This window comes from Bombina bombina, chromosome 3 (assembly GCF_027579735.1).
Source record: "Bombina bombina isolate aBomBom1 chromosome 3, aBomBom1.pri, whole genome shotgun sequence".
In the NCBI taxonomy this organism is placed as follows: Eukaryota; Metazoa; Chordata; class Amphibia; order Anura; family Bombinatoridae; genus Bombina; species Bombina bombina.
Genome location: NC_069501.1, coordinates 765,480,039 through 765,492,194, shown reverse-complemented (window position 1 = coordinate 765,492,194; position 12,156 = coordinate 765,480,039).

Here is a 12,156-nt window from a genome sequence, read left to right as displayed (position 1 = left end):
CTTGAGGACACTCTAAGAGATAAAGGAAAGGTTTTAAATAAATCTGAAGCCCTTCAACATGATGTAAAGCCATTAATTCCAACTAGGGGGAGCAAGCATAGAGGTTATTAATGATGAGAATCTGGTCCCCTACTAACATAAAACATGAAAAACTTGCTAATATGTCTCAGATATGCAATCCCTGTGCATCTATTCTCAAGGAGATTTGAGCTCAACTAAATACTAATGACTAACTAACTACTAATACTAACTTCTAATTATGCTAAGTACTGTAAGGGTTGAATACGTGGGATTGATGATCCTCTGACAGTCCATAAGGCACTGATAGTAAATTAGTTGCATCTATCCCCATGTCCCGGCCACAGATATCAAGGCTATTCAATCATAAATCCTTAAGGATCTACCACTCATAGAACATAAATAAATGGTTGTAGTCAAATCTTTCTTTACAACCAATTGTCTTCATGGTGAGGAAAAAAACTTAATTCCATGTCATAACTAACCAGTAAATTAAATCTGCGTAGATGGAAGGAATAGATTGTTTTTTATTAATCTAGATCAGTGATTTTTAACCTTTTTTTTGCCGTGGCACACTTTTTTTACATTAAAAAAATCCTGTGGCACACCACCATCCCAAAATTTTTAAAAAATCACACATTGTAGCCTAATACAGCATATATATATATATATATATACAGTGAGTGCAGAATTATTAGGCAAATGAGTATTTTGACCACATCATCCTCTTTATGCATGTTGTCTTACTCCAAGCTGTATAGGCTCGAAAGCCTACTACCAATTAAGCATATTAGGTGATGTGCATCTCTGTAATGAGAAGGGGTGTGGTCTAATGACATCAACACCCTATATCAGGTGTGCATAATTATTAGGCAACTTCCTTTCCTTTGGCAAAATGGGTCAAAAGAAGGACTTGACAGGCTCAGAAAAGTCAAAAATAGTGAGATATCTTGCAGAGGGATGCAGCACTCTTAAAATTGCAAAGCTTCTGCAGCGTGATCATCGAACAATCAAGCGTTTCATTCAAAATAGTCAACAGGGTCGCAAGAAGCGTGTAGAAAAACCAAGGCGCAAAATAACTGCCCATGAACTGAGAAAAGTCAAGCGTGCAGCTGCCAAGATGCCACTTGCCACCAGTTTGGCCATATTTCAGAGCTGCAACATCACTGGAGTGCCCAAAAGCACAAGGTGTGCAATACTCAGAGACATGGCTAAGGTAAGAAAGGCTGAAAGACGACCACCACTAAACAAGACACACAAGCTGAAACGTCAAGACTGGGCCAAGAAATATCTCAAGACTGATTTTTCTAAGGTTTTATGGACTGATGAAATGAGAGTGAGTCTTGATGGGCCAGATGGATGGGCCCGTGGCTGGATTGGTAAAGGGCAGAGAGCTCCAGTCCGACTCAGACGGCAGCAAGGTGGAGGTGGAGTACTGGTTTGGGCTGGTATCATCAAAGATGAGCTTGTGGGGCCTTTTCGGGTTGAGGATGGAGTCAAGCTCAACTCCCAGTCCTACTGCCAGTTTCTGGAAGACACCTTCTTCAAGCAGTGGTACAGGAAGAAGTCTGCATCCTTCAAGAAAAACATGATTTTCATGCAGGACAATGCTCCATCACACGCGTCCAAGTACTCCACAGCGTGGCTGGCAAGAAAGGGTATAAAAGAAGAAAATCTAATGACATGGCCTCCTTGTTCACCTGATCTGAACCCCATTGAGAACCTGTGTTCCATCATCAAATGTGAGATTTACAAGGAGGGAAAACAGTACACCTCTCTGAACAGTGTCTGGGAGGCTGTGGTTGCTGCTGCACGCAATGTTGATGGTGAACAGATCAAAACACTGACAGAATCCATGGATGGCAGGCTTTTGAGTGTCCTTGCAAAGAAAGGTGGCTATATTGGTCACTGATTTGTTTTTGTTTTGTTTTTGAATGTCAGAAATGTATATTTGTGAATGTTGAGATGTTATATTGGTTTCACTGGTAAAAATAAATAATTGAAATGGGTATATATTTGTTTTTTGTTAAGTTGCCTAATAATTATGCACAGTAATAGTCACCTGCACACACAGATATCCCCCTAAAATAGCTATAACTAAAACCAAACTAAAAACTACTTCCAAAACTATTCAGCTTTGATATTAATGAGTTTTTTTGGGTTCATTGAGAACATGGTTGTTGTTCAATAATAAAATTAATCCTCAAAAATACAACTTGCCTAATAATTCTGCACTCCCTGTATATACACATACACACAAACACACACATACTGTATGTATTGTGCTGTTATACCATGCCTCCTACAAACTACCCCTGCACTGGAAATAAAAAACAAGCAAAGTTTAAAAAATATGTCACACTGTTGTCAGTCTGCCGTGGCACACCTGAGGATCTCTCACGGCACACTAGTGTGTCACGGCACACTGGTTGAAAAACACTGATCTAGATTATAAGTAAACAATACCATAGCTCTACTTATTAAATGAGATCTTATATTCTATAGTATGTAAAATGTACTCATAGTTTTTAAAAATATATATTTTCAAAGATGTATGTATAGTTTATCCAACAAGCTCCCTTATATTGTATTTTTAGAATTTAAAATATCTAGTATATAAGAGGCACTAATCATCTTTATGTCTTCTGTCTATAATACTGTATACAAAAAAGTTTGGATATCAGTTTATCTCTATCTCAAGACATGTAAATAATGTCTAGTGACATTAGTACTAGGACCAACTCAAGATATTGTGCTTTCTGGGTCCTTCCTAGGTGCTGCCTGGGTCCAAGAATGAAATGGCTCCACCCAAACTCCCCATCAACTACAGTTTAAACACAATCATAATCAGCAGTCCAAGATTAAAGTTCAGCTAATAAATCAGCTACTTGGTAGAAAAAAATAAAATAAAAAAATGATGTATAGTTTAAATTCCATAATAAAGAATCATGTAGTCTAAGGGCTAGATTTATCATTGTACAGATGCACTGATCGGCTGCAGGCTTGCTCATTTGAGCATGCAACTGATATTTATGAAGCAGCAATTCCAAACGCCGCTGCATCATGAGCACTCTCACCACCTTGCAGTTGTCGGGAGAACGGGACAACCATGAGGCCACATTTAATTGCTAATGCCTATAGTTCTTGGTCACAGCTGGGAACAAACCTTTTTTATTTCACTACTGCAACTGTTTTGCCTGCTTGGTACAGAGTCTGGGGTTGGATGGTGTACTTGAACTTTGCTGATTGAAGTGTACTGTGTAGCTCTCAGGTGGACTCTATTAAGCCCACCCCCACCAGAGGTATTTCAACAGTATAAACCCTGCCCATAAGCCTCCAGGGAAGAAATCAGCAGTTTGGGACTCTATATATCATTTTTTTTACTTATATGAAGTTGCATCTATTGTTTTGATGCCATCGCTATACCTTACTCTGCTTACAATGCCTGCTCAGTGTGAAGTCTGGTGCATAGCTATCGGAGGATACAAGTGAAAGGGTTTTTGATCGCCTTACAGAATGGCTCACAAACTAGCAGGATTTGATTTTCTCTTTTTCACTGCAACTGTTTGGTCTGCTTGCTACAGAGTCTGGGGTGGATGATGCACCTGGATTGTGCTGATTACGGGGTACTGTGCAGCTATAAGGTTGACTCCTCTAAGTTCCCTTGCCAGGGGTATTTTATTACTATAAACCCTGCCTATAAGCCCCCAGTGAAGAAGTCAGCAGCTCAGGACTTTCTAAACAATCTATGAATTAAGTATATACTAATATGATGTTTTCCTCTGGTTATATATAACATCTTTTTTCTTTTTGTATGGAGATGAGTCTTTTTTTTTTTAAATATGTTTATTTACATTCCAAGTCATGGTATAATTTAATAACAGAGTAATACATAAAAAGAAAATATGTAACATAACATCTGAATACATTTGACAAAAATAAACATAATCAAATACTAGCGTATAGACATTTTTGAAAAAGAAAAAAAGAGAGAGAAAAAAAAAGGAAACCGAATAAAAATAGGAAATGTGTGCTAGTAATCACACTTCCCCTGCACCCCTCCACTCCCCCGCTCCCCCCAGAGCCAATGGGTATATATATTTTTTCTATATTTCAATTGGATATGATTTTATAAACGTACCCCATTTCTTAAAGAAGCATTCTATCTCTTTGCTTTGCACGCAATTTTGCTACTCTGTAGCACACTGCTCAAAGATCATTTAATTAAACAACTTAGTTTTAAATTCTGCTAATGAAGGGTTTTTTTTTAAGTTCAATTTTTCAAAATCAGGGATCTGGCAACTATAATTATATCTATAAACACTTTCTCCTTGTAACTATTACTTTGTGGAAGTAAGAAAAATACAGACTCTCGATCAATTTTTACATCTTTCTTTATAATTTTAGAAGTCCAAAACCCTAATTTTTCCAAAATTGATTAATATAGGTACATTCCCAAAAACAATGTAGAATATCTGCCCTTGGTCCTGAACATTTAATGCATTTATTAGCAACTTTATTGTGTTAGATATATTTGATGCAGGAGATTTATATGTGTCTCTCTACAATTTTCTCCCCTCTGGAGATACTAGTCTGAATTCTATCTTTGTTAATTTCTGAGAAACCTTTAATATACGATTTTATTACTATAAGATTTAAGTTAGTTCTCCCTTAATTTTCATCAGGGTTCTATACCAATTCTTAATAGCAAAATTCCCATTTTAATAGATTTTTAGGATTTGACTTATTAGTGACCAGTTCTAGTCTCCCTTATTTGGAAGATACATCTTATTCGCTATACTCCTTAATTGTAAATAGGCAAAAAATTAATTCATAGGGATACCAAATTCTCTTCTGAGATCTTCAAACGATTTTATACTCAATCAACCATCATTTATTACAAAAAATTGGATAATATATACCAAACCCTTCCTTTTCCATCTATGGAAGACCTCAGATTTTAATGATTCAATAAATAGAAGGTATCCAGTGATTGTAATATACTTTGAGACTAAATAATGTAAACCTATTATCTTACAATATTGTTGTCATGCTTTAATAATACCATGTAAAGAGCACATATTTTTCAGTTCTTTAGGAATATCTTTATTTCCGGTATGTAGAAAGGCATTTAAAGAGAATGGCTTCACCACATCCTCCTCTAATTTCCTTGGGGTATAATATTCAACGTCTGTTAATCATTCAGCTGCTAATTTAACTAAGCATGTTAAATTATATTTTTCTAAATTTGGCAGTGCAAATCCTCCAAATTCTTTAGCTTGTGAGAGATTCTTCAGCGAATATTTCTTTCTCCTTGCCCTCTATAAAAATTCCAACATACACTTATTAAAAAATTGAACATCTTTTTTCCTAATTATGAATGATAGGTTTTGGAGTTTATACAGCAATTTTTGAAATAATATAATTTTAACCAAATTTATCTTATTTTATGCAATACAGATTTAAAATTGTAATCATACCATTCTGTTGAATTCCTACTCAGCCATATACCCAGATATGATATTTTATCTACTATTTTATTTTACTTGATTTGATTGATTCCCTAGATTTTTTTTAACCATAAAAGCTCTGACTTCTTAAAATTTACTTTATATCCTGAAAAGGAGCTATAATTATTAATAGTCTCCATCAATATAGGGATGTTCTTACTTGTATTTCGTATAAAAATCAATACATCATCTGCATAAAGCAAAACATTTTCTTCCATATTCTTACCGACTGCTCCTTCTTATACTAATAAAAGAGCGTTTTTTTTTAAGTTCACAGGTATTCCTGGTTTGTTTATGCTCCTTCTAATACCTGATGTAATTTTATTGCTAGTGACTCAATAGCAATATTAAAAAGTAAAGGAGATAAAGGGCACCCTTGCCAAGTTTCTCTTTCCAATACAACTTCAGGAGAGTCTATACCATTTACTGATATTATTTATATTGGATTGCTATAAATTGTTTAATATAATTAACAATATTCCCTGCAAAACCAAATTTCTCTAAAGATGTAAATAAGTGATCCCATTGTACAGCATCAAAAGCTTTTTCTGCATCTATTGTAATCATAGCTGTGTCCATCTCATATGTCTTATTTCCTAAATTCCAAAAATGATCAAATATAATACAGGCCTTTCTAATATTAACCACAGAGCACCTATTGTTCATAAACTCAACCTGGTCCTTATGTATTAGCTCACCTAAAACTGCTTTAATTCTCTCAGCTACTATAGAAGCTAATAGCTTATAATCTATATTTAATAGCGAGATTGGTCTGTATGCATCTAGATTTTTGTGATCTTTTCCTTTTAAAAAGAAATTAAAATGTTTACTGCTTTGGAGAAATGTTTTGACATTTGACCTTTCTCTATATAATATCTTTGCTCATACTTTTATGAAATTCTGCTGGATGTTGGTCTGGACCAGGTGCTTTGTTGAGTTTGGCTTTTTTTATTGCTAGCTCTAGCTCTTCTTCTGATATAGGACTGTTAATGCCTTCTAATTTATCTCTTGTGAGAATAGGGATATTTATATTATTCCAGAAGTCTTTTTTCTTTTTGGGTGGTGGGTTGTAATGTTGGGGGGGTTATTGTATGTTTTTTTTTTACAGGCAAAAGAGCAGAATTCTTTGGGGCATGCCCCGCAAAAGGCCCTTTTAAGGACTGGTAAGGTAAAAGAGCTTTTCTATTTGTATTTTAGAATAGGGTAGGGCATTTTTTTATTTTGGGGGCTTTGTTATTTTATTAGGGGGCTTAGAGTAGGTGTAATTAGCTTTAAATTGTTGTAATATTTTTCTAATGTTTGTAAATATTTTTTTATTTTTTGTAACTTAATTCTTTTTTTATTTTTTGTACTTTAGTTAGTTTATTTAATTGTATTTATTTGTAGGTATTGTATTTAATTAATTTATTGATAGTGTAGTGTTAGGTTTAATTGTAGATAATTGTAAGTATTTTATTTAATTAATTTATTGATAGTGTAGTGTTAGGTTTAATTGTTACTTAGGTTAGGATTTATTTTACAGGTAATTTTGTAATTATTTTAACTAGGTAACTATTAAATAGTTCTTAACTATTTAATAGCTATTGTACCTGGTTAAAATAAATACAAAGTTGCCTCTAAAATAAATATTAATCCTAAAATAGCTACAATATAATTATAATTTATATTGTAGCTATATTAGGATTTATTTCACAGGTAAGTATTTAGCTTTAAATAGGAATAATTTATTTAATAAGAGTTAATTTATTTCGTTAGATTTAAATTATATTTAACTTAGGGGGGTGTTAGTGTTAGGGTTAGACTTAGGTTTAGGGGTTAATACATTTATTAGAGTAGCGGTGAGGTCCGGTCGGCAGATTAGGGGTTAATAATTGTAGGTAGGTGGAGGCGACGTTGGGTGCGGCAGATTAGGGGTTAATAAATATAATATAGGGGTTGGCGGTGTTAGGGGCAGCAGATTAGGGGTACATAGGGATAACGTAGGTGGCGGCGGTGTGCGGTCGGCAGATTAGGGGTTAAAAATTTTTAATAGAGTGGCGGCAATGTGGGGGGACCTCGGTTTAGGGGTACATAGGTAGTTTATGGGTGTTAGTGTACTTTAGGGCACAGTAGTTAAGATCTTTATGAACCGGCGTTAGCCCAGAAAGCTCTTAACTCCTGGCTTTTTGCTGCGGCTGGAGTTTTGTCGTTAGATTTCTAACGCTCACTTCAGCCACGACTCTAAATACCAGCGTTAGAAAGATCCCATTGAAAAGATAGGATACGCAAATGGCGTAGGGGGATCTGTGGTATGGAAAAGTCGCGGCTGCAAAGTGAGCGTTAGACCCTTTCCTGACTGACTCTAAATACCAGCGGTAGCTCAAAACCAGCGTTAGGAGCCCCTAACGCTGGTTTTGACGGCTAACGCCAAACTCTAAATCTAGCCGACTGTGATTAATTGCTCTGTGCCACCACTCATATCTGGTGTAACATTAGTGTAAATTTAAAAAAACCCAAACTTTTACATCAGTTTGCCAGTGTAATCTAATTTTATTTTCCATCAGGCCTGTGTGTCAGGCCCACAGCATATACTGTGATTAATTACTCTGTGCCACCACTCATATCTGGTGTAACATTAGTGTAAATTAAAAAAAAAAAACTTTTACATCAGTTTGCTAGTGTAATCTAATTTAATTTTCCATCAGGCCTGTGTGTCAGGCCCATAGCATATACTGTGATTAATTGCTCTGTGCCACCACTTATATCTGGTGTAACATTAGTGTAAATTTAAAAAAAAAAAACTTTTACATCAGTTTGCTAGTGTAATCTAATTTCATTTTCCATCAGGCCTGTGTGTCAGGCGCACAGCATATACTGTGATTAATTGCTCTGTGCCACCACTCCTATCTGGTGTAACATTAGTGTAAATTTAAAAAAAAAAACTTTTACATTAGTTTGCTAGTGTAATCTAATTTCATTTTCCATCAGGCCTGTGTGTCAGGCCCACAGCATATACTGTGATTAATTGCTCTGTTTTCCACCACTCCTATCTGGTGTAACATTAGCGTAAATTTAAAAAAAAAACTTTTACATCAGTTTGCTAGTGTAATCTAATTTCATTTTCCATCTTGCCTGTGTGTCAGGCCCACAGCATATACTGTGCCTAATTGCTCTGTTTTCCACCACTCATATCTGGTGTAACATTAGTGTACATTTAAAAAAAAAAAAACAACTTTTACATCAGTCTGCTAGTGTAATCTAATTTCAGTTGCCAGGCCAGCCTGCCACTGCCAGCCTCAGTGCCACCACTCATATCTGGTGTAACATTAGTGTAAAATTTTTTAAAAAAAAACTTTTACATCAGTCTGCTAGTGTTATTTAATTGCAGTTGCCTGCCTGCCAGCGTGTGTACCAGGCCCACTTTCCAACTAGTGCCACCAATCATATTTGTTATAACAGTAGTCTAAATATTTAAAAAAAAAACTTTTTTGACTGTGAAACATCAGTCTGTTAGTGTAATCTAATTGAAGTTGCCTGCCTGCCTGCCTGCCTGCGTGTGTGACAGGCCCACTTGCCAAGTTAGTGACACCACTCATATTTGTTTTTAACATTAGTGTAAATATTTAAAAAAAATACTTTTTTGACTGTGAAACATCAGTCTGCTAGTGCAATCGAATTGCAGTTGCCTGCCAGCGTGTGTGCCAGGCCCACTTGCCAACTAGTGCCACCAATCATATTTGTTATAACAGTATTGTAAATATTTTTTAAAAAATTTTTTTGACTGTGAAACATCAGTCAGCTAGTGTAATCTAATTGCAGTTGCCTGCCAGCGTGTGTGCCAGGCCCACTTGCCAACTAGTGCCATCAATCATATTTGTTATAACAGTAGTGTAAATATTTAAAAAAAACTTTTTTGACTGTGAAACATCAGTCTGCTAGTATAATCTTATTGAAGTTGCCTGCCTGCCAGCGTGTGTGCCAGGCCCACTTGCCAAGTTAGTGGCACCACTCATATTTGTTGTAACAGTAGTGTAAATATTTAAAAAAAAACTTTTTTGACTGTGAAACATCAGTCTGCTAGTGCAATCGAATTGCAGTTGCCTGCCTGCCAGCGTGTGTGCCAGGCCCACTTGCCAACTAGTGGCACCAATCATATTTGTTGTAACAGTAGTGTAAATATTTAAAAAAAAAACTTTTTGGACTGTGAAACATCAGTCTGCTATTGTAATCTTATTGCATTTGCCTGCCTGCCTGCCAGCGTGTGTGCCAGGCCCACTTGCCAAGTTAGTGGCACAACTCATATTTGTTGTAACAGTAGTTTAAATATTTAAAAAATAAACATTTTTGACTGTGAAACATCAGTCTGCTTTTTTGTGTCAGACTCACAGCGTATACTGTGCCCACTTGCCCAGTGCCACCACTCATATCTTGTTTAATAGTAGTGTAAGTGTACATTTAAAAAAAAATAAACTTTTTGGATTGTGAACCATCAGTCTGCTTTTTTGTGTCAGGCTCACACCGTATACTGTGCCTACTTGCCCAGTGCCACCACTCATATCTTGTTTAATAGTAGTGTAAGTGTACATTTAAAAAAATAAACTTTTTGGATTGTGAAACATCAGTCTGCTTTTTTGTGTCTGGCTCACAGCGTATACTGTGCTCACTTGCCCAGTGGCACCACTCATATTTTGTTTAATAGTAGTGTAAGTCTACATTTAAAAAAAAAATGACAGGCAGAGGCAGGCCACCCTGCAGGTGCTGTCGTGGTGCTGTGATTCCCTTTGACCCTACAATAATGCACAGTGTTCAGAGGCCACGTGCCATGAACGCGAAAAGTTCTCAGGAGGACCTAGTTGAATGGCTAACACAGGACACCCAATCTTCTACAGCTTCCGCTCCTAACCTTGACGCACCATCCACCTCCAGCTTAGCTTCGGGCACCTCTCAAGTAACCAGTGCCACTCGCCCGCCTGCTGCCACCACCAACACTAGCACCACAGCTGCTTCACTTGATCTGTCAGAGGAGTTATTGACACATCAGTTGGAAGAAATGAGTGATGCGCAACTATCATTGACAGAGGATGTAGATAACAGTGATATGTCTCAGTCAGGCACCATTACAGACATGGACGTACGGTGTGATGATGATGGTGATGTTGTACCCGCTGCTTCTTCCTTTGTTGATTTGTCAGATAAAAGTGAAGCGGTTGATGATGATGCGTCCGTGGATTTTCACGTGGGTGCCCGCTAGAAGAGAAGAAGAAGAGGGGGAAAGTTCAGATGGGGAGACAGAGAGAAGGAGGAGGAGACGAGTTGGAAGCAGGGGGAGGTCGTCGCAAGGAGCTAGTGGCACAGTCAGACAGCATGCATCGGCACCCGGGGTCAGCCAGACAGCACGCCAATCAACGCATGCTGTTGCCACCACCAGAATGCCGTCATCGCAGAGCTCAGCAGTGTGGCATTTTTTGTGTGTGTGCCTCTGACAACAGTGATGCCAATTGCAACCTGTGCCAAAAGAAACTGAGTTGTGGGAAGTCCAACACCCACCTAGGTACAACTGCTTTGCGAAGGCACATGATCTCACATCACAAACGCCTATGGGATGAACACATGAGTAGAAGCAGCACACAAACTCAAAGCCGCCATCCTCCTCCTGGTCCAGCATCTTCAGCCACATCAACCACTGCTGTACTCCTTGCCCCCTCTCAACCATCCGCCACTCAGTCTCTCTTACGTAGCAGTTCCTGGTCATCTGCCCACAGTCAGGTGTCTGTCAAGGACATGTTTGAATGTAAGAAGCCAATTTCCCAAAGTCACCCCCTTGCCCGGCATCTGACAGCTGGCTTGTCTGAACTCTTAGCCCGCCAGCTTTTACCATACAAGCTGGTGGAGTCTGAGGCATTCAAAAAATTTGTATCTATTGGGACACTGCAGTGGAAGGTACCCGGCCGAAATTTCTTTTCACAAAAGGCAATCCCCAACCTGTACTCGATTGTGCGAAAGGAAGTAATGGCATGTCTGGCACACAGCGTTGGGGCAAGGGTCCATCTGACCACTGATAGCTGGTCTGCAAAGCATGGTCAGGGCAGGTATATCACCTACACTGCGCATTGGGTAAACCTGCTGACGGCTGACAAGCATGGAATGCGTGGCTCTGCAAAAGAGTTGGTGACACCGCCACGACTTGCAGGCAGGCCTGCTGCTACCTCCTCTACTCCTCCTACTCCATCCTGTTCCATAACCTCTTCCTTGGCTGAGTCCTCTTCTGCTGCTGCGTCTTGCTCCACATCAACAGCACCCCCCCAGCTCCCCAGGTACTATTCAACATCCCGGATACGGCAGTGTCACGCCATCTTGGGGTTGGCTTGCCTGAAAGCAGAGAGTCACATCGCACCAGCACTCCTGTCCGCCCTGAACGCACAGGTGGATCAGTGGCTGACTACGCACCAACTGGAGATTGGCAAAGTTGTTTCTGACAATGGAAGTAATTTGGTGGCCGCATTGAAATTGGGTAAGTTGACACATGTGCCGTGCATGGCACATGTGTGTAATCTGATTGTACAACGCTTTGTGCATAAGTACCCAGGCTTACAGGACGTCCTGAAGCAGGCCAGGAAGGTGTGTGGCTATTTCAGGCGTTCCTACACGG